General features: G+C 42.8%; 1 pseudogene; it reads right to left on the bottom strand.

Moving 5' to 3' along the window:
• Nucleotides 1–409: 409 nt before the first annotated feature.
• LOC116566044 lies at nt 410–27,506 on the bottom strand (annotated as a pseudogene).
• Between the last annotated feature and the right edge of the window lie 109 nt (nt 27,507–27,615).

The raw sequence follows: 27,615 nt of genomic DNA, 5'->3' as shown, positions 1-27,615 counted from the left end.
ATTAGAAATATGATACTCTTAAGACCTCACCTACATTTTCCTATTTCAATGAAAAGACAATGGGATTATCATATGGAAGACAGCCAAAGGCACAGATAATACAAAATAACAAATGTAAGTTATCGAACATATATATTTTCACTTGTAATATATTTTGGGGTTTTTCATTTGCTGTTTCTTTTTATGAAAAGAGTTGACAATTTTAATTTCACATTTCACAATACAAGTGAAAACTACTTTTTTTTGGTCCCACTTCTCCGCTCCAAAACTATTCTCTCTTTGATAAGAAAAGGGAGAAAGTCTTCCTTATCGCACTGTTAAGAAAACACCCAGAGTCACAGCACCATGGTTTCCTAGTGAAGTAGAACAAGTAATATAAACCTGATACAACAAGGCCTCTGCACTGTCCTTAACCATCTGGTCAAGTCATTCCAGGCCAAGCAGGCACCATCGTGGGACAAGTGGGAGGTCTCATTATTGGCATGTGGTTTCCCATGGGTGGCTTCATTCCAGGAGTAGGTCCCACTGGCATCATCCCATGAAGAGGAGGGCCCATCATTGGCATCATGGGAGCGATCCCATATGGGGTGATGCAATTATACTATGGCAAAGAGGACCTGGAAGACTTGGGGGCAGTGGTGTCATTGCCCCTGCAGAGGAGGAGCAGAGAATGGAGTAGAAGGTATCTTTCTTGGTTGAAGTGCAGTCATTGTTCATTCAATCAAGCTCTGAGCCTGTTCTTCCATCCATTTCTGGTAGCAGTCTTTCACATTCTCTTTGTGTTTCCTACCACTGAAGTGTGCCTTTCTCACAGATGGAGAGTCATGGGAGAGCTATGTATTGCAGTAGTCAAGACTTGGGCACGTTGCTCTGCAGGAGGTTGGCCACTCCATTACACAATGCCTGGAGATGACCTTGTAACACATTTAAAAAACTTACAGTATAGCATGGAAATAGCAGTAAAGTGTTTTGAGAAAAAAAAAATTTATTCCAGGAATTCTCTGACCATACTATTCTGTCTTTCCAGAACTTTCCATCCCCTACTCTGATTATATCTGTTCTTTGATCTTCATAGGATCTTCAGCAACTTGTATACTTCATTTTGCTGTAGTCTTCTGTTTTGTATCATCCTTTGCTGTTTCATTTTCTTCCCTTTCCTACCCAGGTTCCATTCTCTATCACTTCAACTACTTTCTACCCAGAAAACTCAGCTTCCTCATCTCTTTTACCCCCTTCTATTAACCTTGTCTTATAAATCCCCAACCCTGGATTAACCCAAACATATCCATCTTCTTCCATGCTACCCACTGGTAGCCAAGTGTCAGAGAAATACACACAGCTAGGTGGACTGGTGCTACTACAATACATTTAGGATTTCCAGTCTCATCTGGGTCCCCAGTGCTTCGAGCCATCTGTGTCTGTGTCCCTGGTCAGTTTCCCTTTTCCCTTCTTCTCCATGATAGGTCCAAACTTTTCTGTTCTTCTAATGCTCCCTAGACTACCCTAAGTACCTCTACTTTCTTTAGCTGATAAAACTGAGATGACCAGGAATGAGCTTCCTCAGTTCCCACTCCCCACTCACAAACTTACCTGCATCTCGAATGTGTCAAGGCCAGTGTCACCACAGTGCTCTGGCATTTACTGTTCTTCATATCCATCCAGGAATTTGTTTCATCAGCGATTCATTTGTTCTCCTGTTTCTTCAACTTCTTCCTCCTTCTGGTTTCTTCTCATCATATTCAAGTCTCTTTAAATCTAAAAACTAACAGGCGAAACTCTCACCATCCTACATTCCTCCTTTAGCGAACACTCCAATTTGTCTTCTTTTTATCTGGGCTTCTGGAGAGGTCACCATTCAGCTTTGCAACTTCTTTGCTGTCCACCAAATCCTTCATCAGATATGACTTGGCTTCTGCTTCTTCAAATCCACAGAAACTGCTTGTCCTAAAGTCATCAATGACTTTCTCATTGTTTAACCCAGGGAACAGTTTGTTCTTTCTGACTTGACTCCTCTGAGATACTTGGCATCATTGATCTCCTTTTTGAAACTCTCTAACTTTCAATAGGTGTGTAGGCTGTAGGTTTACTGATAGCTGCCAAATCCTATCTCTACCTCAACCCATTCCTTCAGACCCTCATATGAACTGCACACCAAATTGCCCACCTGGACCCAAATACAACGTATCCATAATGAGCCTCATTTACATCTCCCCAAGTCTCTTCCATTTGTGGGCCTTAATTACCAAATCAGAAGCCTGGGAGTCATCTTTAACTTCTCCCTTCACCTCCACCCTTACAGCCAATGGTTGCCAAGTGTTTTTTACTCTACTTCTTAATAAGATGTTCTCACTGCTGACTTAGCCACTGAAAGAGTCATTCTGCTTCCCATCTCACCCCAGAGAAATCTCATGTGGAGACTGGAATTCTGTGGTTTTCTCATTCTGTTCTTCATATGTAACTTCCATTCACCGAATGAAAACATCTGACTTGGGAGGAGCGATCCCAGTTGCAGTGAAGGGTGCCAAGTATCAGGCTGATTTCTTTTTTCAGTATTTGTGTTGAGCAAACAGGGTTTTGCAAACCATGATCATCTTGAATTATGCATTGTTGAGCTGCTTTAAGCATAAAAGCAAAAGAAATAAATGTGTAATATTCAGGGTAAGGCTGGGCCATGAAAATCATCACAGTGAAGTCATTTGTGGGGCCTTGCCTGGTTTTTCTTATAAGGATGAATCTCACCAGTTCTCTTGAAATGAAGGGGCTTGGGGTTATGAACCACAATCCTATCTTTGTGCTCCAAGTTAAAGCACATGAAAATAAACCAGGGGACAGGAGTGCGCCTGCCACCCCCAGCAGCCTTTCTGGCACACATGGATAGACGATCACGTGTGGAGGCATTGACACGGGTAGATCCATCACCACAGCCCTACTTGATGTCATCACAAGCATGTTCCAAGACCCATCTGGAAACTGTTTCAGAAAAGAAAAAGCCTAGAAGATTTCAATATTTATGCAACAGCCCATTTTAATCACACTCAATTTTATATCAGAAAAATTTAAAAGGGAGCAAAAATGAACTAAATACCATCCAAGATTCTTTCCAGCTGAACAAAAGCCTACAATCCCTTTAAGTCACTGGTTCTTAACTTTGGTGGCAGTGGAGGTGAAGGAGGTGTTGCAGACTCCTTTGGGAAATCAATGGAGGATATGGATTCTGTTTTCAAAAAGTGTTTATACACATACCCCATCCATACCCCCCAACCATACACCTTTATGTACAGTTTCAAGGATTTCATGCATCCCAGTTTAAGACCTTATTTCTATATTTTGGCACCGACTAGATGTGAATTTGAATGTGATTGAAACTTTTTTGTAATGACAAAAATATAAGATTTCCACTTCGCACCCCTGAAAATCCCAGCCTCCAAACCTGCTCCTCTTTCATTTTCCTAAGGGTTCTTACTATGGACTTCCCTGGGTGGTGGTGGCAGGGAGGCTATTTCTCAGCTCAGCAGAGAATCCTGTTTCATAGTTAAGCCAGTGTTTCTCAAACAAAAGCCTTTGGGAGAACTTGGACCCTTTCCTATCTCCAGGGCCATGGCTTCTGGACTGGCTAAGCTAGGAAGGATAGGCCAAATTTTAGCTGTCCCCAGTAGGCTTTCCTCGCCCCTGGGCTGAGGGTATTATCAAAGAGACCCCGGATTTAGAAGCCAGGCTGGAATTGGGTGGAATGGTTCAAGCTGCTCTTTTTCTGAAAAGACAGAACATGGTCTGGCTTATCTACAGGTTTGAGTCCAGGATGACAGGTGCCCAGGAGGAGGGGGGAAGGCAAGCCATTAAGAGAAGGAAACTTTTAAGGGCTTTGGTGGTGCTGGCAGTTGGCATGAGTGAGACAGGTGGAACTGGAGCTTCTATTAAGAAGTTAAAGGGAAAATAATAATAATAATAATTTTTAAAAAGAAGTTAAAGGTGGAGTAAACATTTCCCACACTTAAATGTTCTCAGTGCTCAGATCATTCCACCACTCTGAAGCCAGGGGAGAGTATCTGGGACAGGATTATTCTTGCTGCTTTATTACTATTATTGCCATGTGACCTCTGATCTTTGTTAAGAACAACTTTGGTTTACCCAGATTCTTCACTTTCTAGAAGCTCCCTCTTCATGATTCCTTAATCATGAAGGAATTTACTTACCACTTTCATTTTCCTGTAATTTGAGGAAGTGGTCATTTACTTACCACTTTCATTTTCCTGTAATTTGAGGGCTTTTTCAAGAATTTCAACAAAGTGTCAAAATTTCTTCTGACTCCCTTCTAACTTGAAGCCTTGAGAAAATATTTTGCATATCATAAGAACTAGATAAACATGTTTCAATTTCTCCAACTGATGAAAAAGTTCAATTTTGTTTCATATTACTTCTGCAGAATTACAGAAAATGAAATGTTGGCAGAATTCCATGGGAAAAAATACGAATTTTAGCAGTTTTGCCTAATTCAATTACATCATTACTTCCCAAACTCACCAGTTGTTATACCATATTGCAAAATGTCACCAGTACTTTCCCAGTTTCATATATTATGGAGAAAAGATAATTTTATGATGTGCCTGTAGAGAAAGTGGAAGAGGAGCTTGTACAAGAGAAGTGTCATGTAACAGTCACTGTGGGCACCTGCCTCCTACAAATTCCGATAGGTGCAAAGAAAAGATTTTAACAAAGTTTATTCATTCATAATGTTTTTCTTAAAAAAACAAAATTTCCAATTTTGCTTTCCATTAATGAGTTAACACAATGTGTTCAATGTATTATATAGAATATAATACCCATGAAATAGATGCTTTCTGTGGGCTCAAAATTAGAGGCTTCATATTCATAGTTCTATCTACGTGGAATTCCTCACCATGCACATACATTCTCTCTCTCTCTTTCTGACACACACACACACACACACACACACTGGATCACCCAGATACACGAAGCAAATGTTATTGGAGCTAAAAAGAGAGATTGCCCCAATACAATAAGAGCTGGAGACTTTGACACCCTACTTTCAGCATTGGACAGATCTTCCAGATGGAAAATCAACAAAGAAACATTAGACTTAATCTCCACTACAGGCCAAATGGATCTAATATATATTGATAAAACATTTCATCCAATGACCTCAGAATACACATTCTCCTTAGCACATGCATCATTCTCAAGGATAGGCCATATGTTAGGTCGCAAAACAAGCCTTAAAACATTCAAAAACATTGAAATAATATCAAGCATTTTCTCTGACCATAATGGAATAAAACTAGAGGTTAATAACAAGAGAAATTTTGAAAACTATGCAAACACATGGAAATTAAACAATATGCTCCTGAAATGACCAGGAGTTCAATACATTGGAAAGATCATACATCATGATCAATGAAGAAATTGAGAAGGAAATCAAACATTTTCTTGAAACAAATGACAATAGAAACGCAACATACCAAAACCTATAGCAAAACCAGGACTAAGAGGGAAGTTTATAGCTGTAAGTGCCTACATTAAAAAAAGAGGAAAAAAATCATAAACAACCTAATGATGCATCTTCAGGAATGAGAAAAGCAAGAACAAATCAAACCCAAAATTAGGAGAAGAAAAGAAATAATAAAGATCAGAGCAGAAATTAATGAAATTGAAGTGAAAAAATACAAACGATCAATGAAACAAAAAGTTAGATTTTGAAAAGTTAAACAAAATTGACAAAACTTGAGCCAGACTAACTAAGAAAAAAGAGAGAAGACACAAATAAATAAAATCAGAACTGGAAAAGGAGACATTACAACTAATACAAAAGAAATTCAAAGCGTTATTAGAGGCTACTATGAGCAACTATATTCCAATAAATTAGAAAATCTAGAACAAATGGACCAATTTCTGCACACGTACAATCTACCAAGATTGAACCAGGAAGAAATCCAAAACTGGACAAACCAGTAACAAGTAACAAGATCAAAGCTATAACAAAAACTCTCCCAGTAAAGAAAAGCCCAGGACCCAATGGCTTCACTGATGAATTCTACCAAACATTTAAAAAAGAACTAATGTCAACTCTACTTAAACTATTTCAAAAAAATAGAGAAGCAGGGAACACTTCCAAACTCATTCTACAAGGCCAGTATTACCTGGATACCAAAACCAGATAAAGACACTTCAATAGAAGGAAACTACAGGCCAGAATCTCTAAGAATATTAATGCAAAGTTTTTCAACAAAATACTAGCAAACCAAATTCAACAATACATTGGAGAGATCATGCATCACGATCAAGTGGGATTTATCCCTGGGATGCAAGAATGGCTCAAGGTACCAAATGCTATGCAAAGACAGTTCAACATACCAAATCAATCAATGTGATATATCAACAGAATGAAAGATAAAAACCACATGATTATTTCAATTGATGCTGAAAAAGCATTTGATAAAATTCAACATTCCTTCATGGTAAAAACCCTCAAACAACTGAGTATAGAGGGAACATAACATAATAAAAGCCATATACAACAGACCTAGTATCATACTGACTGGGGAAAAACTGAAAGCCTCTCCTCTAAGATCTGGAACACAACAAGGATGCCCACTGATATAACTGTTACCCACACAGCACTAGAAGTCCTAGCTAGAGCAGTCAGACAAGAGAAAGCTATAAAGGGGATCCAAATTAGAAAAGAAGTCAAATCATCCTTGTTTGCAGATGATGTAATCCTGTATTTGGAAAAATCTAAAGACTATACAAGAAATCTATTAGAACTGATGAACAAATTCAGTTGCAGGATGCAAAATCAACCTACAAAAATCAGTAGTATTTCTGTATGCCAACAGTGAACAATCTAAAAAAGAAATTAAAAAGTTACCCTACTTACAATAGCCGCATATAAAATTAAATGCCTAGGAATTAACTAAAGAAGTGAAAGATCTCTGTAATGAAAACTATTAAACACTATGAAAGAAACTAAAGAGGACAAAAAATGGAAAAATATTCAATGTTTATGGAATGGAAGAATCAGTGTTGTTAAAATGTTCGTACTACCAAAGCAATCTACAGATTCAATGCAATCCCTATCAAAATATCAATGACATTCTTCATAGAAACAGAACAAAAATCCTAAAATTTATTTGGAAACACAAGCACACACACACACACACACACAGAGAGAGAGAGAGAGAGAGAGAGAGAGAATAGCCAAAGTCATCCTAAGCAAAGAGAACAAAACTGGAAGAATCACATTACCTGGCTTCAAACTACTACACAGCTATAGTACTGTAATACTACTTTTGGTTACTACAGGGCTACAGTAACCAAAACAGGATGGTACCGGTATAAAAATAGACACACAGACCAATGGAACAGAAGAGAGAATCCAGAAACAAATCCATACACCTACAGTGAACACATTTTCGACAAAGGTGCCAAGTACATACACTGAAGAAAAGACAGTCTCTTCAATAAGTGGTTCAGGGAAAACTGGATATCCATATGCAGAGGAATAAAGCTACTGCAGAAATAGATGAGAGGGCCGGGCACAGTGGCTCACGTCTATAATCCCAGCACTTTGGGAGGTTGAGGCGGGCGGATCACAAGATCAGTAGTACAAGACCAGCCTGACCAACATGATGAAACCCCGTCTCTACTGAAAATACAAAAATTACCTGGGTGTGGTGGCGCACGCCTATAGTCCCAGCTACTTAGGAGGCTGAGGCAAGGGAGGCGGAGATTGCAGTGTGCCAAGATCAGGCCATGGCACTCCAGCCTGGGTGACAGAGTGAGACCCCATCTCAAAAGAAAGAAAGAAAAAAGAAATAGGTGAGAGACCCCTATTTCTCACCATATGCAAAAATCAAATCAAAATGGATTAAAGACTTACTCTAAGACCTGAAAGTATGAAACTGCTATAAGAAAACATTGTGGAAAATCTTCAGGATATTGGTCTGGGCAAAAATTTCTTGAGCAATATTCCACAAGCACAGGCAACCAAAGTTAAAAGGGGAAAGTGGGATTATACCAAGCTTAAAAGCGTTGGCAGAGCAAAGGAAGCAATCAACAAAGTGAAGAGACAACACACAGAATGGGAGAAAATATTTGCAAACTACCCATCTGATAAGGGATTCATAACCAGAATATATAAGGATTTCAAACAACTCTTTAGGAAAACATCTAATCCAATCAAAAAATGGGCAAAATATTTGAATAGATATTTCTCAAAAGAAAACATTCAAATGGCAAACAGGCATATGAAAAGGTGTTCAACATCATTCATCATCAGAAAAATACAAATAAAAACAACAATGAGATATCATCTCACTCCAGTTAAAATGGCTTATATCCAAAAGTCAGGCAATAACAAATGCTGGTGAGAATGTGGAGAAAAGAGAACCCCTATATGCTGTTGGTGGGAATGTAAAGGAGTACAACTACTATGGAGAACAGTTTGGAAGTTCCTCAAAAACTAAAAATAGAGCTACCATACACTCCAGCAATCTCACTGCTGGGTATATACCCAAAAGAAAGGAAACCAGCATATCGAAGAGATATCTGCACTTCTATGTTTGTTGCAGCTTTTACAATAGCTAAGATTTGGAAGCAATCTAAATGCCTACCAACAGATGAACAGATAAAGAAAATGTGGTACGGATCCACAGTGGAGTACTAGAGCCATAAAAAGGAATGAGAGCCAGTCATTTGTAACAACATGGATGGAACTGGAGGTCATTATGTTAGCTGAAATAAGCCACAAACAGGAAGATGAATAGCACATGTTCTCACTTATTTGTGGGACCTAAAAATCAAAACAATTGAACTCAAGGACATAGAGAGTAGAAGGATGGTTCCCAGAGGCTAGGGAGGGTAGCAGGGTGCTAGGGAGGAGGGGGGATGGCTAATGGATACAAAAAAAGCAAAAATAATGAATGAGACTTACTATCTGATAGCACAACAGGGTAACTATAGTCAATAATAACTCACTTGTACAGTTTAAATAACTAAAAGAGTTATTGGGTTGCTTGTCACTCAAAGGATAAATTATTTTATCCTTTGAGCAACCCAATAATTAATTAAGTAACCCAATAATATATATCTTTCATGTGCCCCATAAATATATATATATGTGTATATATATATATGTGTGTATATATATCTACTATGTAAGTATATATACCTACATATACCTGTAGGTATATATACTTATAGGTATATACAAGTATACATACCTACTATGTAGGTATATATACCTACATATAAATATATATATATATATACTTACATATAAATATAAATGTATACCTACATAGTAGGTATATATACTACCTAAAAATCTTATGAAAGACTATGTAGGTATACATATATATTTATGGGGCACATGAAATGCTTTGATATAGGCATACAATGTGAAATAAGCACATCGTGGAGAATGGGGTACAATGAGTTACAATCACCCATTCTTCATGATGTGCTTATTTCATATTGTATGCCTATATCAAAACATCTCATGTACCCCATAAACATATATATATATATATATATATACATACTATGTACCCACAAAAATTAATATAACATATGCAGAATAAATATTCATGAGAAAGAAATAAATTAGTATGCTGGCAGCATCTTGTGTCTAGCACATAGTATGCACTATAAAAGTACTTGCTGTTATTACTGCATAGGTTTAAACAATTTTGCTGTGACAGGACAATTTTATGAATTATAATCACCATCCTTTAGCAATCCTGCAAACCCACCTCATTCTCATCTGTTGCCCTTTTCGCTCTCACTCACCGGCCCACTGCTGTCAAGAGGGAAGGTTGACGCTGGCCTTGATTCCTTGGGAAGAGCCAGCAGAACCAGATTTCTCTCCTGATAACTGAGAAAGGATTTTTTTTTAAGTTTCTCTGAACTGAGGTTGAAGAGAAGGGAAGCAAAAGAGAAGGGAAGCCAAAGAGAAGGGGCTGGTGGTGGTATCTGAGGAGCTCCTTGGGCTCTGGCATGTTCCCACGACTCTCTAAGACTTGCTTTAAATGAAGAATCGGAACCTTTAAACAAGAGTGTGGACTTCAGAGAAATCTCTGCCTTGTATCCCAAGTGCCCTGCATCCCAACTGGACTTGTGCAGCATGATTCTCCCAGAACGTCCTGCCCCACCAGGAGGCAGCAGTTGGGCATAGATGGTTGGGATGGTGTTGAAGCAGAGAGGACCTAAAAGACCCCCTTTGTGTTTCCCACTGATCAGAAAGGTATGGAGAACAGTAGACCCTCTCTGTGCCCCAGAGGAGTGTGGGGGAAAAGAGAAAACCAACCTGAAAAGTTAATAAAGCCCTGATGCAGGGACCACACAGCCAAAATGGAGAGGATTGCACTGCTGCAGGCCAGCTAGCAATTTGGTGCTCTGGTAGATGCCAGTGTGGCAGGATGCCAAACCCTGAGCACAAGGAGTTTCACCCATTTCAGTGAGTAACAGAATGGAAAGGTACCAACAGCCAGGGGCCTGATCCTCTTGCCACTGAAGTTATGATGCTACCTAAGACCCCTGGATCTCCCAACCCCACCGCCAACTCAGGTTGGGAGTGAGGTCAGGGATTAAAATCTTGAATTAACTCAAGTAGAAGCCTGAAATAAATAACTTTACCTCAAATGAACTGAGATTAAATTTTCTTCCAGAAAGTGAAATGGAGTTTGAAATAGAGAATAACTTGAGTCATAGAAAAACAGAGCACAGGGACTGAAAACTCATACTGACCAACTTATCAGACGGTAGCAATGCCTAGGATGCATGTTCAAGAGTGCCCTCTACACTGTGCCTCACAGTGCAAGATTACTCTGAGAATTCTGCTTAGGCAGTCCTCGATATAGCCAGTTTCTCACTGAAGGAATAAGCCTCCTAGGTGGAAAGCTGCTAGAAATGACAGAAAAAGAAGAAAGAAGCAAGACGTCATGGGGTAGGTAACTAGGGACTTATAGTGACAATGTAGGACCCGCCGTAGCTGGGCAAAGGCAGTAAAGCCTGCTAGACAGAGCCCTGAATTTGAGTCAGAGGTCTTGAGTTCAAATCCCAGTCCCTTACTTTGCTCTATAATCCTGAGAAAGCACTTTAGCGTCGGAGAACCTCAGCCTCCTCATCTATAAGTAGCTTCTCCAGGTTGGGGTTAAATGAGAGCAGGTATGGAAAGTCTCCTCACAGAGCCAGACATGTGATAGATGTTCAGTGAGTATCTGATGAAGAATAAAACCCTGTTTCTATGTCCTTTACTTCCAGACCTGGCCTGGCTTCTTCTCCCAAGTTGATGGTCCTGATTTCCATGCCTGCTTCCATCTCTGGCTCTGATCTTAGACTGAGTGGGTGGATGACCCAGAACCAGGATGCTACCTGGTTCAAGTATCATTTGCTCTTTAGATTCTCGAAGTCCTGCTAGATGGCTAAACAGTCCTGAGTCCCCACCCTAACCCTACAAACCCCCATTCACACATATGCCTTCCTTGCTGGCTGGACCTGTGAGGTGCCAGCATGTCATGGGGCTAACCTGGACCTTTGTGGCTAGAGGAGCTGTAAATCCCTTGTTCCAGAGACACCACGGAGTTTTATATTATAACTGAGGATAAAGGGGCTATTTTAAATAAACAGACAGTTTGGGCATTATAACTAAGCCAGAAGAAAATGTTACAGCAATATCCTATCATCCAGTTTAAATGGTGTTCAGGTCAGGGTGCTCATGGGGGCTCTTTGTGAAGGAAGCAGAGGTGATGAATTCCTCCCTCAGTAATAAATGGAGCAGAGTCTTCAAAGAGGTGTAGCACTTTAGAAGGGGTGGTCCTTTAAAAACTTCCTGGGGCTGGTGGAAAGGAAAAAGGGGTGCACTGGGAGCCAGATACTGAGACGGACCCAGAGGCCTTACCAGTGGGAGGCCTGCATGCCTCCCTGACAGCTTGATATATTTCAGTGATGGAAACTGCTGACCGTACTCTTTCTGTTTAAGTTAGCACATTTTGTTGGCTTCCTTGCAGTAGGCGCTGAGTTATTCTTTCCCAGCTCCCCATCTGTATCACTTTTCGCTCTTTAGCACACTTATGTCAGGGTCCACATTCTTAATAATGAAGTCAAAATGCTCTGTTGTCAAGGCTTCCAGAAAAAAAAAAATGCTAAACACAAAGAAGCTGTTAAGGCAGCTGGGATTACACCGGGAGGGAGGGATAAATTCAAACTGCACTCCATGGAACCTATAAAACTCCATCAGCTTTACCAGCTTCTCTCCAGCCTCCACATCCCCAAGGACCTCATTGTCCCTAAAGAAACCCATTAGTGTGCACAGGCTAATGAGACCCTCCAGTCACTGGAACAGGAGAGACTCAATGTGGATCCCATTTCTGCACACTTCGCAGCAGGCTGCTGGAAAAACCTGGTCCTCCATCCACCCGCCAGGCTCAGGGCAGCACTGACTCCTTCAACCTCAGCTATGCAAGGAATTCTGCTTGAAGAGACACTCCAAGGAGTGAGGACATCTTTTATCTGGGAGACACTGATTGTGTCATAGTTTTATCATTAAACAATTGTTTTCAGGGAGACTGTCTTGCAATGAAAATGAGTTTTTTTCCTGAAAGCCAGCGTGGAGACATTAATAGCAACCAGCTGTTTGTTTTCTGAAATAAGGAATTCTTCTCAGAGATTTGGAGGGTGGCATATGATGAGGGGCATGGCAACCCCCATTTAAACAGGGATTAACCTCCATAGACTAAGCACACTTATTCCATCACTAACCCCGTTTCCACTAATAAGAACTACTTGGAGCCTGGGGTAGCCCAATCCAACAGACAGAGAAGCAGCTGTGTAGCTGCCCCTGCATCTTCCTCTACAGCCTCACTCCTCCAAGTGCACCACATGGCCCTGCACTGGGGGTTTCCTCTCGCGATGACACCAACCCATCTCTACTCCCACAGCTCTCATGGAGACACCAGCCCATCTCTGCTTCCACAGACACACACCATGTTGTCTGCCTAGCTAGAGGTCCAGTCAATACTTTGTAAGTCTTAGGAGTCAATGTATCCACCCACATAGTTTAAATATTGGCTATGTGACCTTGGGCAAGTCATTTAATCTCTCCGAATCACAGTGAAATCGGAATACTAGTACCTCTCATGCTGGGTTGTTGTGAATATCAGAATTAATGTCAGGAAAGCTTCCTACCATCTAAGAGGCATTGAATAAATGGTGTCTGGAAGTCACAGTAGCAGCAGACGAGTTGTATATTTAGAATAATGAGTACTCACTCCAGCTATGCATTTTACTGATCTGACTCAGTGGCTTTAAGATGTTTTATAGCAGCAGAATTCCCCTTCCTTCCTGATGAAAGCAGATACGAAATCTCCATTTCATAAAGCAAATAGCAGGGCATTGCTCTGGCAGAAGCAGGACAGCCAGGACTCCTGCCCACCTGGCTGCCCCAGCTTTCTGTGGAAGTTCCTCAAGTTCCTGCATGAAATTCCAGGATAACTCACAACAGTTCAAAAACCATAGGTTTCATTTACAATTGCCATTTTATTTACCAGTGCCGGGGACCTGAAAGGTAGAGTCTGAGCCTCAGGGCTATCCAAACATGTCACCCTAAGTGTGGTCACTTTCGGATGAAGCAGGTCCTTGCCACACAGGACTGTCACTGCTCACGCAAAGGCCTTCCCTTCACACGCCCGCACAAGCAAAATGCCCCGCCATAAACCCTTCCTGTCTCCAGCTGGTCTTACTCATGCCTACCTGAAACCTCTGTCCCACACCAGCGCCTATCTTATTAACCTCTCACTGTGACAATCACAACTCATGCATTGAGCTCAGCTTTACTTTTAAAATGTCATCTCCCATTACGAGAGTTTATTTTGCATTTATATGGCACTTTATATATCCATCTAATTGGTTCCTTGTCCTGACAAAACATGGCAGGTTTGTGGAACAGGATATTACATGGAAGTTTCAGCAGAGGTCCAAAGACAATGGGAACTGCATTTCAAATGAGGTGTCAAGGAAGATGCAGGATTTTCAAAATAGGTGCTGAGAACAAGCTCCCCAGTTCTTAGACCCTTCTTTCACAATGAAGGAAGGTGGCAATTGAGGCATTTCTCAAGAGGATCTCTTTGGAGAGAGCTGTAGTGTGAACCCTACTCCCCAAAGAGAGGGGTAAGGGGTCCCACCTAACTCCTGGTAATGTGGCCTTCAAGGAAATAGGAGAAGATTTTTAGAGAGAGCTGTGGACATGTGGGGGTAGCTTCTTCCTACCACATCTACTAGTGAGGTCAGAGGTAGTGCCTTTCCCCTCATCTCAATTTTTTAAAGGTTGGTTTTCAGGAGAAAACTAGTATGTCCTAGCTGTCTGACCGACACAGAGGTCCAGTGTGTGACTCCCACCTGAAGGCAGGTGGCTAGCTGCTTCATAAGCAGAGTGAAAGAAAGACAAAAGGCTCCCCCAGCTTGTGGGGCAAAATGATGTAAGTGATTTTCACAGACCAGATGTGGGCCTCCCAAGGGAGCTAGCTGGCATTGGCTTGTCTTAGGTTGTTCCCGAGAAGACCACCTAAAGGGAAAACAGGGAGAAGCTGAATGGATGGCTGAATTGTCAGGGCCTGAGGAGGAAGAGCCATCTGGAATAGAGAAGTTCTAACAAGGGGATGCAGGTGAGTGACCACCAGCCACAGAGCAGGGGTGCCTCCACGGAGAAAGCAGCAGCCCTGCAGGCAATCTGAAATTCCTGCCAAGCCAAGAGGGCCCCAGAGCAGAGTGGCACAGCAGTGGCTCTCAGATTGAGCTCCTGCCTCTCTCTCTCTCTCTGAATTCTAACCACAAAGCACAGCTATCGGGATGGGAGAAGAGGAGAAAAAAACTCGATGGGAGAAGAAAGAAGAAAATGACCACAGCCCTTCCTGCTCGCAGCATGCTCAACCTGCAGGAGGGAAGAAATCCTGACTTTAAATCAAATTCCTGGAACTCGACATTTTAATCACCAGATTGAGATTATTTTTATTACCCAAAAGTAACCCAAAAAATCATGCAACTGCCTGATTTTTTAGCTAGTGGCAGGGAAGATTAGTGCCATGGTCTGGATTAAAGGGACAGTGAAAGACAACAACAGTTACTTTATAATTGTATAGTTATATGTGCTTGGTCAGCAGTAGGCGTTAACATGGACCAGTCTCTCACCATTAAGAGTTATGGGTATCATTCAGAACTTTTATGCGGCTTAGGTAAATAAAGGAAATGTACTGGCTTATATAACTGGGATGTCCAAAGGTAAAGCTGGTTCTGGGAGCTCAAACGGAACCATCGCCTCCCTCATGCTCATCTAGTTCTCTTAATGCATGGAGCTCATTTTCTTCCAATGCGAACTGGCTCTGTTTGCGCAGAAAGTGCAACCACAGGCAGGCAGCTATAGACTTGCATAATCCCAGCTTAGGTCCAGAAGAAAGAGAGAGCTTCTTGCTTTCAGCATCTATAAACAAAATCCCAGGGGAGTGCCTGATTGGCTTATCTTGCGCCATGTGCCCACCTGATCGATGTCCAGGAGGGGCCGGGTACTTGATCTTGCAATGTTGCATGGAAGAGGTGTCTCACTCCAAAGGAAGTGGGCTGGGACTACTTGAAGAATGGGACAGGTGGGGAGTGCAGACCAGAACAACAAACGCCATAGTTTTCCACATTGTGTAGCACAGGAAAGTGCAGCTCAAATATGTCAGCTGCATACTCTTCCTATGCGTAGAAAATAATGATGATTATAACAATTAATATCTTACCACTGGGTATCTCTGCTTATACTCTTCCCTCAGTCAGAGATGTACTCTATCAAAATTCTGCTCATTTTTTAAGCTCAGCTCAACTATCATCTCATCCATGAACCCTCTCATGAATTCCAGAAATGAAAATGAATTGATCCCGTTACTGAAGTCTTATTGTATTCGTACAGTTCTCAGCCTTGGTTCTGCAGCAGAATCAGTGAACAGCTGGTTGAAATGCCAGCCCTCTATCAAATCTTCCCTGACCTCAAAAGCACAAATACTCTTCTCTCTACTCCTGTAATAATGAAAGCCTTCTGAAACCATCACTTTCTTGTCAACTGCTTCTGCACTCGCACCCAGATTATTGCTTCTATGAAAGCACATGGCTTTACATTTGGTACATCAGGAAATTGTGCTTTATTGAGTCAGGCAGCAATTCCTTTTACATGTTGTGCTGGTTTTAAAATATGTTTACAAGTTTTTGAAACTCCTCTCTTCAACAGGCGGAGTCTAATTCCCTTCCCTTTGAGCGTGGGTGGGAACAAGCTACTTGCTTCTAATGAATTGAGAAAAAGGTTCTGTGATAGCATGCAAGGTAAGCAGTGGTGCTGCAACTTCTCTTGCTCTCTCCTGAATTGCTCGCTCTGGGTAAAGTGACTCACAACTGCTAGATTGTGGGAACACTCAAACAGCCTATGGAGAGCCCACATGGGAAGGAACTGAGGCCTCCTGCCAACAATATGTGAGTGAGCATCTCCAAGGCAGATTGTCCAGCCCCAGCCAAGTCTCCAGATGATGGCAGCCCTGCTGATAGCCGACTACAGCCGCAGGAGACTCCCTGAGCCAGAACCTCCGAGCTAAGCTGCTCCTTACATCTTGACCCATAGAAACTGAAATAACAAATGTTTGTTGCTTTAAGTCACTAAATTTTGGGATAATTTGTTATACAGCAATAGATAACAAATGCATACACTTAGATGTGGCAAGCGTGCTTAAGACGGTGTCTTAGCCTGGGTTCCTCAGGAAACAGAGCCCAAGGAAAAAGCTAACGTGCTAGCACTAAACTACGGAGCTTATTGCAGGAAAGCAGGAGGGAGAGCAAACCTCAGAGTGCATTACTAAGCTGCACCCTGCTCAGGATCGCTTGCCACTAATTGTTCCATCTTGCAGGACTGATTCTGAAAGGCTGTGAGTTCACATGTATCTCAGGTCAGTTTGTAGAGAGGGTAGAAGTGAACAGAATGTATCTATCTGCTCTTATCTCCCTGTAGTCAAGGTTTCTTCACAGGACATTAACACCGTATATTTCCTGGTATGTTTGCATGGTCTCCAAGCAGGTCCCTGGTGTCACATGCCTTGGGATGAACAAGGAAACACCACCTTCCTAGGCATGGGGCACTGCCCGGTTGTGACCACCTGAGACCAGTTGTGGCTCATACAAAATTGGTCACCAATTAGCAGCTCGAGCAGAACCGATGGGCAAAGGTCCTAGACAGATGGGGCTAAGAAGGCTCTGGTGGCACAGAAGAGGTGCCTGATAGACAGGGTGTGGGTAGTGCAGCGTGTTATCTGTAAGTTTCCTCAAAACTCAGATGTGGAAAGGGGTAAGATCATCTGTGAAAATGGCCCAAAACACTGTCTGGGATCAGCTAAACTCCAATCAAAGGGACCTGGTCATAACCTCAGAGACTGCAACCAGGAAACTCAGCTGTCTATGTAATTGAATTAAATCCTTAAATTAAGTCCAAAAATGCAGGTGTTGCTAGAAATGGTGAGTGCCAGCAGCATTAGAGATGGAAGTTCAGCAAGAGACGAGTGGGCAGCAGCTCCCACCATGTCCAGGCGAGAGGGTACCCCAACTTGTGCACCTGAATATGCAACCAGTAAGGCAGGCAAACCCCAAAACAAGGATGAAGAGAACTTGGTGACAGCAGCCATTAAGGGCTCATATAGATGAGTCCCCTTGTTCTAGTCTTGAGCTTACCAAGTAACCGCCTCTGTATCATTCATCTTCCCAAGTAATCATCCCAAAAGGGAGAGAATGTTCTGATACACAAGCAAAAGTATCAGATTCACTTGTTAGTTCCAGTTGGTGTAAACCATTCAGCCCACTTGAGGTGTAGGTATAATCGCCATTCTTAATGAATTAATTGCTCATGCTCTCCCCTGCAGCCACGTACCAGGTGACCATCCAGCCTACTACAATGAGACCCAGTGTCTCTTTTCCCAAATCACGGCGCAGGATTTAAAACAACCACACGCAAACAAGAAGTTGGGTCTACACAGTACAGGTGGACGTGCACACACTGTAGACATGGGTGTCCAACTGGGCTGGGTCAGCAACGCTCAGGGCGCGTGAGGAGGAAGGGCACCTTCCTGGGCTCCCGCCTGGAGGGACACTGGCATCCAGCTCTCCAGCCTGCCAGGAGCTCGGCCAACCATTCTGGGGTGGGTCCTTTTCAAGAACAACACTTGGCTCCTCCTCCTCCTTCAGGTACTCTGTCCACCTGTTTCACTGAGGTCAGCTGGCATAGAGCCCACCCTACATCTCAGAGGAAGCAAACTACATGTGCTCCCCTGGAATGACTTCTCTTTCTCTCTTCTCCACCTAGAGCACCTCTCCTCCAGGGACCAAGGAGAAAAGCTCCCTCTGCTGTTTGATGTTGACATCAGCCTCCCACAGCTGTATCTTTTATCCGGAGGTGGGCTTAATACCTTCCCTGGCACAGACTAAAGTGTATAGCCATTCAGGGTTACACTGCATTTCATTTATTCTCCCATTGGTTCATCCATCAAATGCTGTGCGGTTCCTACTTAGAAGCAGAGCAGTCATGATAGAAATGAGACTACGGATTCAGAAATTGCTGACACATGGCTTTTTCACACACTTCAACCACGTGCCTAAAGACGCGAGAGGCACACAGCCTGAAGTCGGGTGGCTGCTTCACCTCAGTTCAGGTGTGAACATACCAGTTTTCTGGGTTCTCTCCTAAATCCACTCACTGTCTCCTTCCCAGAAATTGTTTTCAGATTCACAGGGTTGAGGCCCTTATATTCACAAATAAACTTAGACACTGCATTTGAAAAGTGTCTCAAGGGTATATTATGAAAGCCAGGGAAATAACAGCAAATAAAGATAAAACATATATCTGAAAAGAGATTCAGATACACATTTAGAAAGAAAAGGAGTCATAGCATTCCTTCAGAAGGATAAGAGCAGGGCACTGAGGCAGTGAAACTATAGATATCTGTATTCACTGAGTTTTTAACTTTTAGAACACATGACATTGAATTAGACACAGATTCTACAGTGTCAGGTGTCTCATCCCAGAGGGACAGGCGCCCTGGGAGAAGGAGGAGCCCTGGACTTGGGGTCAGGCCCCAGATGACCGCAGAGAAGATGCTGGGCTGACACAGGGAAACCCTGCCACTGAGCGGGGCTCACAGCCCAGAGGGGAAATACTGCTTAACAGAAGCACAAAAATCTCCCAGAATATTCAAGCTGGCTGTGCATCAGAATCACTGGAGGCGGTTTATTTTTAAATCATTCATGCCTAAGCCCGCCCCTGTCTCCTGAATCTGAATCTCAAGCTCAGACATCACCTCCACTGTCGAGCTTTCCTGACGCCTCCAGACAACACCACTCCTTCACCTGTGACCCTGTACACGTCCCCACACTGGGTTTTTGTCACCTTCCTCCTTGCTTATGTGTGCACCTACCCTCCAGCTCCCACTGGACTCTGAGGGTGGTGAGCCAAAGAAATAGCTGTCATTTGATTACAAGGCTTTTTCCTGAGGAAGTGGTTGCATAGTCAGAATTAAAGTTAAGAGTTTTTATACTAATGCTTGGAATCATAGGTAACATTTCCTTTTTAATTGTGATCTGGGCACCCCACTGATCATTTTTGGAATTTAGAAGTAAATTTCCTGAGGCTGCTATCATAGGCCTGAGATATGCTCACCAGTCTAGGTAGTGACCATGCCTGCATCTTGTTCAGCCACAGGACTGCAAGGCGAGCCCTGAGCAGGGAGTGGCTCTCAGGCAACTCAGCACAGAAAGCTGTTCTCACTTTATCTCCCAGGCAGTGACTCACCTGCAGCCGCTGCATGACAGGGACCTCAGGCAGTAGATGGGACACTGTGAACATCACCCAGTTGCCAATTCTCACATTTTTGAAAGACCTAGAAATGGAAAAACAGAGTATCATAAGCCCTAGAACCACATGATCTCTCTCCACTCCACAGAGTTCATTTCCTACTGTTAATGTAATCAGCTGTGTCATCTGGTAGTGACATATACTGTTTTTCCTCAAAGCCCCTCTGGTAGCAAATGTCCCATGGGATCACCTTCTCAGTCAGCTGAGTCAAAATCATGATATTCTAGAAATGCAAAGCAGACAGAGCTCTTTTTAATAAGAGCAGAAGTCTTCGCATCTCTTGAAAACCCACTATGGGTCAGCCACTTCATACATCTTATTTTGCTTAACATCACACTAACTCTGACATGTAGGTTTCACTGGTCTCATATTTTAGATGAAAAAACTGAGGTTTGGAAAAGCGATGTGATCCTTTCAAGGTTACATGTCTAGTAACCCAGGTCTATATAATCTAAAAGCCTCTGTTTCTCGAAGTGGGGATTATATACAAGGCAACATGCCTGGATCACAAGAGGTCTCATGGTTAAACACAGCACATCCTCTAAAGTGTTGAATTTATTTAATGGTAAATAATTTAAAACACTGTTTTTTTTTAATTGAAGTACACATGAATGCACTGTGGGGGGATACAAATGCATAAAATTTAAAGAAAAAAATTGTAAAATTTTGAGAAACTCATACTGATGGAAAGCTACTTCTTGTGGCTTTGCTTCCAGACCCCCAGGGTTCTCTCCAGAGTCCTCTGCCATGAGGAAGATCCTGGCAGAAAGATTTAAAAGCATGGCCATAGGCCCTCAGTTTCAGCCCAAACAGGTCTCAGGATTGGCACGCCCAAGTGGAGGAGAAGGAAAGAACTGTCATCGAAGAGCCAAGAGTAGTCACTGCATGTTGCAGCGAGGCTCTGTAGGAACATAAATTATATAAGTCCCTGGGCTGCCAGGCCCCTTCCCACCTAACTCATGCTTTCATAAGGTTTCCAAAGTTTTCCAGTGTGGAGAGGAGAATCTGTCACCGAGTAAATCAGGCAGAGGCAGGTCTGGCCCCCCTTAATCCCGGCCCTATGCTACTTTTTATCACCAGCCCTCCCACTGCCAGACCTTTCTTCCCCTAAGTCCTTGCTATCTTTTTCATTAAAACACCCCGAATCATCTCTGAGGTGGCTGCAATCACCAGGGACCCAATCCTGAGGTAGGTAAGCTAGTCTATACTCAGCCCGAGGCTTGCAGTGCCTCCAGAGAAGTCAGTCACTGAATTCCAAAGAGGATGAAAGGAAGGTCACCAGTCAGGCCCTTGGCCAAGCTCAGCTGGGCACATCATGGCCTCACATACAGATATCTCTGAAATTAATAGGATAGCCAAGAAAATTACCAAATAAAGCAAAGAAGGGCACAGCCTCATGGGACTACGGAGAGGAGACCCTGATCAAGAGGAAAGAGAAGCAAAGCTCTTGAAGTGGCCCCACACCTACAAGCATGCTGCTGCCAGTCCACGCCATGCCCAGTTCCCCAAACACACTTGCTCGCTGGCCCCGCTGACTCACTGACCCTTGCCACTCCTTTCACCGGGGCCTCTGCCCTGCTCACTGCATGGTTAATTCCTACTCACTGCTTGTGCGTGGCTTCGGCTTTGATGCCACTTCTCCCAGGAAGATTTCCCTGATTCTCCGCAGTCTGGGAACTTCCCGTTTACTTCCTAGGAACACCCCACATTTCCCCCATCCACATGCATGATAATTGCCTATATATTTGTGAGCTCACAAGAGCATGAATCCCCAGAGACAATGCCAGGGACATAGTAGGCACTCCCATTGTCTTCTGAATGAATGAAAATTAAAGACATGCTTTAAGTCCCCGAGGAGGCCTGTTAGACCACAGGGATACCCTTTCTTGGCAATTCATCTAGCCTCAGAAACCCAGAGCAACAAAGGGCTGCTTTTGAGAGAGCTGAGAAGTGGGGAGGAGCTCATGCAAACAACTAAGCACCTACCACCTGCATGAGGACACAGGGACCAAACAGAAAAGGTCTTTTCATTGCAGAAAGTCAGTCTAATGAGGGAGACCATTAGGCTCACAATAGCAAGGAGAGATTGCTTCAGTACAAAGCTGGAATGGGGACAAATGTGAAAACCAAACTGGCTGAGTGATGCCTTTGCTTACATACTAATCTTACTGCTCAGAACGTCACACGAGACAAAGATTTCAGGAGAAAATATTCATGAGAACTTTGGCAGCTATATTTGTAAGGTAATTGACAGTCAACAAAATTCATATATATCATTTTAATTGATCTTATGTATCAAATATTTGAGGGTGCTTATTTATACTACACTTAACATCTAGTGTTAGGAAGGCTGGGAGAATTAAAAAGTGACTGTCTTCAAGGAGCTTGGAGTCATGTGGAAGAGATACAGGCAACCTTAATTCAAGGCGGAGAGATGAAAACCAGGTAAGTTAAGGTTGTTTTGGTTGTAAAAGACTCACTCTGGCTTAACTAACAAAGGAAATGCTCTTCTCACATAATTTAAATGTTACCAGAAAGGGGTCTCTGGTTCAAATGTCTCTGACAAAAATACCCAGGAGTATCTTTAAAGCCCAGGTTTAGCTTTGCCCAGCAGCTTGAATAATGTCCACCAGCCACTTCTCTAATCTCTTGACTTTGCCTTGGCTGAGCCGACATCACTCTCAGGCCCTACATGGCAGCCACTCACAGCTTCAGGCCCACAGTTTCCGAGGCCGAAATTGACCTGAAAATAGGGCTTCTCATCTACAGCTTTTAACGAAAGACCAAGGCCTAATGACCCTTGGCCTGGTTGATGATCATGAGCCAACCAATGAGCTATGGGAATAGAATTAGAGGACTGTAACCCTAGGCCATGTCCCCCCACCTTACCCAGCTCCAAAGCTGGTGTGGGGTCAGGCCCACCCAAACTGCATGAGCTGTGTAGTAAAGTGTCATAAAAACATTCTGGTAACTGGTCAGGTGCAGTGGCTCATGCCCATAATCCCAGTGCTTTGGGAGGTCAAGGCAGGAGATCTCTTAAGCCCAAGAGTTTGAGACTAGCCTGGGCAACACAGCAAGACCCTGTCTCTATAAAATAAACTTTTTAAATTAGTCAAGTGTGGTGGCAGGCACCTGTAGTCCCAGTTATTCAGGAGGTGGAGGTGGGAGGATCGCTTGAGCCCAGTAGTTTGAGGTTACAATGAGCTGTAATCATGCCACCGCACTCCCACCTGGGAGACAGAGCTGTTAGGTTGGTGCAAAAGTAACTGCAGGTTTTGCAAATACTTTTAATTGCCAAAACTGCAATTACTTTTGCAGCAACCAAATAGAACTTGTCTCAAAAGAAAAAAGAAAAAAAATCAACCTGATAAAATGCTTGCTGCTTAGTCCTCACACCAGCTTTGTGTTTCCACCCATTTTACAAGTGAGGAAAACGATGCCAGTAAGAGCAAGCGCAGGACTAGAGCCTGGTCTTCTCTCTCAGTCCTGTGCTCCTCCCATCAGTGCTTTCCTGATAATAACTATTAGCACTTAATTATAATAGCAATTAATTATTAATAGGGGAAATGCTTAGGGCACTGCCGGAATCTGGAGTGGGACAATTCTTCCTTGTGTGGGACTGTCCCAAGCATGACAAACATTTCACTACATTCATGGCTCTAATACCAGTGACACTTGCTTCCCAGCACTGTGACAACTAAAATGCTCGCACATACTTTTAAAAGTACCCTGAGGGAGGTAGCACCTCCCCCATTTGAGAAAAACTGTATGTTACCACAAGTGAACCTTGTTATCAAAGAGGTCCATACTTCTTGGAGTTTAAACGTAAGCTGTAACATCTGGCTTTAGAGATAGTCTGAGCTTTTGATTGAACATACCTTAGACATCACCTGGCCGAAGCCCCTGGGCCAGTAGTTTTGGCCTGGAGGAGAAGGGGTAAGCAAGGGTGAAAGGGAAGAAGATGGGCTGGGAATGCATCCCTGAGAGGTGAGTATGAAGGGTTGCAGGTGGGCGGTTTCAGCTTTCCCTTAATGCTTCTTTTATTCAGAAGCAAAATCACAGAATTAACACATTTTTTATAGTCAGGATTCAAACTGTTTCTTAGGGACGAGGGTATTTGTCCTCCCTTACTTGAGTAAGATGAGAAATTACAGAATTGTGGGGAAGTAGAATGCTCACTTCTGGACAATACTCACCAAAGAGATGTTGCCAAACTGACCTGCAGACAGGGTAGGTGGGAATGTAAAACCAGGTCAGAACAGTCCATTGGAACAGGCAGATTTATGCCAGGCAAAATACTCTGAGACAAGAAATTCGCCTCCTTAAGATACTGAAGACTATCACCTAGGAGTAGGCTTGGAATTACTCTACATATCCCAAATGGACAAAACCAGTTTCAATAGGACCTGAAAACAGCTGGACCATGAGAGATATCTAATGATAGAATGAGCCATCTGGGAAGATAGTGACTTCCCCACTGCTGGAGGCATCCAAGCACACACTGAGATATTGAAGTTTAGTCTCTCAAACATTCTGATGCAACACAAAATGGATGAAGTTTAAATGCTCCACACGTTGCTAACAGACCATGTCAAAGGCATGTGAACCAGAGCAACTCCATCTTGAATAGGAGCTGGGTAAAATGAGGCTGAAACCTACTGGGCAGCATGCCCAGATGATTAAGGCATTGTAAGCCACAGGATGAGATAGGAGGCCAGCACAAAATACACGTCATAAAGACTCTGCTGATAAAACAGTTTGCATAAAGGAGCCAGCCAAAATTCACCCAAACCAAGATGGTGATGAGAGGGCGATGAGAGTGACCTCTGGTGGTCATCCTCACTGCTACACTCCCACCAGCGCATGACAGTTTACAAATGCCATGGCAACATCAGGAAGTTACCCTATATGGTCTAAAAAGGGGAGGCGCAAATAATCCACCCCTTGTTTAGCATATCGTCAAGAAATAACATAAAAACGGGCAACCAGCCGCCCTCTTGGCTGCTCTGTCTATGGAGTAGCCATCCTTTTACTCCTTCACTTTCTTAATAAACTTGCTTTCACTTTATTCTCTGGACTTGCCCTGAATTATTTCTTGGGAAAAATCCAAGAACTCTCTGTTGGGGTCTGAATCTAGACCCTTTTCCTGTAACAACCACATAAAGATAATTAGTTGTAAGCTATGTTCAATATCCATTAGAGTAACTATAGGGCAAGACCTCTTCTGACTGCACTCAAAAAACCTGTCAGAACACGCACGTGGGTAGGGTAATTTTGAATCTGCCATAATCAACAAAGACAAAATGGAAATCTCTAACAAACTTTTATACTTTATTGATAATGCAGTGCTTTTACCAAAACAAGTAGTTACCTGGTTAAGAACTGCTAGCCTAAGGGGTGTGCTAGATGACCACTAGGCTTTGTCGAACCATAGGTGGAGTCTACAGAACTCTATGGGCTACAGAGCCTAGAACATGCTCAGTAATCAACCCCCAAAATTCCAGCTGCGTGCCATTTACCTTTGTGCTTCTGACTATCCCATGGACAATCAGAGGTCCACAGACAACCAAAGGTTAAAATAAGATGGACCTTACATGTCACACACTGCCTGGGGGAGTGCTTGCAAGTTTCACAAAGCGATTGGAACCTTGCTATGTCACTCCCTCGTCTGTCTCCCTACGGAGACAGCTCTCTTTATAAAGGGTCATTTCTATCCTGCAGCTGAGCTCTGGGACAGAAATGATGTTTGGCATTACCAGCCTCTAGCAACAAAGCCATTTTAAATCAGAAATGTTGTGGGAGTGTGGGATGCCAGACTGGGTTTTACAGAGGTTGGAAAGCTCCAATCTTGCCTGGCAAGGCTGTCAGACAGATCTCTCCAACTCTTTGGTCTTCACAGCCTCTGGAGCTGAGCTAGCTGCTCACTGCACATTTTCATGACCATCAAGTCCCTGTGAATGGAAATGTTCTATTTCATACTGTAGGGTTTGGTGTGAATTCCAGATCACAGCTTAGGTTAAATTACAAAACATGGCTGTTTCTGTGAAATACCAGAGGCATTGGAGATTATTTGGGTGAATGTACAGAAAGCTGAGGAAGAGTAGGATTTGGTCTTTGTCAAAAGGTCTAGAGTGGCTGTGCCTTATTCTTTATCTCATAAAGAAATCAGTGCATATTTTACTGCCATAACACCCCTTCCTTCACATCACCAAAGTCATTCTACTATTCAGAGTAAAGGAATGTTGTTGCTGCTTAGTTGCAAGGGTTCGTGGCAGCAAACATTCTTTGGGAGAGATTTATAACTTTCTGGATGGTGCTGCCCCTGTCTCGTTGCTATGGCTAGAGTACATGCTGCTTCTCTCTTCTAACCTTTCTATGCAGCGCCGTGGCTATCACTCATTTGTGCTATTCACGCTCCTGCAAATTAAAGCAGAGGTGTTGCCCTCCTCTCATGGTGCTTCCTGTAAAACTGAGCAAAATGAATATTCATCCTCGTGCATTCAAAAAATATTTACTGAACACTGATATGTGCTTGTCTGGTATCTCAAGTTGATTTTGTTTATCTGAAATCATCTAGTTTACAGATGGATTAGCTTTCCCTTGTATTATTTGTCAAATATTCTAAATAACAAAAAGGCAGAGGCTCTATAAAAATTATAAAAATGAAAGTGTCATATCTCAGGATTCTATAGTCAACCTTTTTTCCTTCCTCTTCTCACTCCACACTTCTCCCTGGAGTATAAAATACCCTTTTATGATTATAATTCACACCTGAAGTCTATCAGTCCATATATGACAGCTGAATTTCATACCTATATGTCCAACTGCCAACCAGCCGTCTTCAGAAGTCTGGCAAGAAATCAGATTCCTGACACTCCCAAACCAGAATTCACCATCTGACAAAGCTCCCACCCCACTTCTCCTTCTGTCTCCTCCACCCCTTCCTCTCCCAACACACCCCTCCCTCCCTGGGCTCCAGGTTTTAGCTGCTGGCACCGCCCATCAGAAACACTGATGTTTCATTGGACTCCTTTTCCCTCACCCTCCACATTAAATCAGAGAACAAATCCCACTTATTGAACCTCCCAAAGAGTCCTCACAGCTCTTTTTTCCCTTCTTTCCCACGGCCACCACAGAGGCCTCCGTGCCTCTCACTTGGACTATTTCCCTGATTGGTATTCTTGCCTGCAGTTTAACAGCCTCCAACCAGAAGTGGAGGTTCTCTCCGTGGGATCTAAAACACGAATCTGATGGTGTCACCACCAACCTACAAAAATTCTTCTAGTTTTTCTCATCATCTGTGAAATGAAATCCAGTGTCCTTAGAGGGTTCAGACCCTCCCACTCCCCCTGCATCGAATCTGCACTGTAGGCTTACCCAACCTTAGTAATTAGTAGCAGCCTATTTCTTGCTGCCATATCTTTGCCTTTGTTTCCACTGCCTGAAATCTTCCCCCACTTCATCCATCTGATAACTTTTTATAATTCAAATGATTCTTATTTGTGCTTCAAAACTCACTCATAGTCAGCCTCCTCCCAGAAGCCTTTTCTAACTCACCTGCTCCTTCTTGTTTCTGCATCTTATATGCCAATTTTCTATTGTTCTATTTTGTTTTGGCTTGTTGTTTTGTTTTGCTTTGTTTTTATATAACACAGGGTCCTGCTCTGTTACCAAGGCTGAAGTGCAGT

The sequence above is a fragment of the Sapajus apella genome, unplaced genomic scaffold (assembly GCF_009761245.1).
Source record: "Sapajus apella isolate SASKATOON/1434 unplaced genomic scaffold, GSC_monkey_1.0 scaffold42, whole genome shotgun sequence".
Taxonomy (NCBI): domain Eukaryota; kingdom Metazoa; phylum Chordata; class Mammalia; order Primates; family Cebidae; genus Sapajus; species Sapajus apella.
This window is presented reverse-complemented; position numbering and strand designations above follow the sequence as displayed.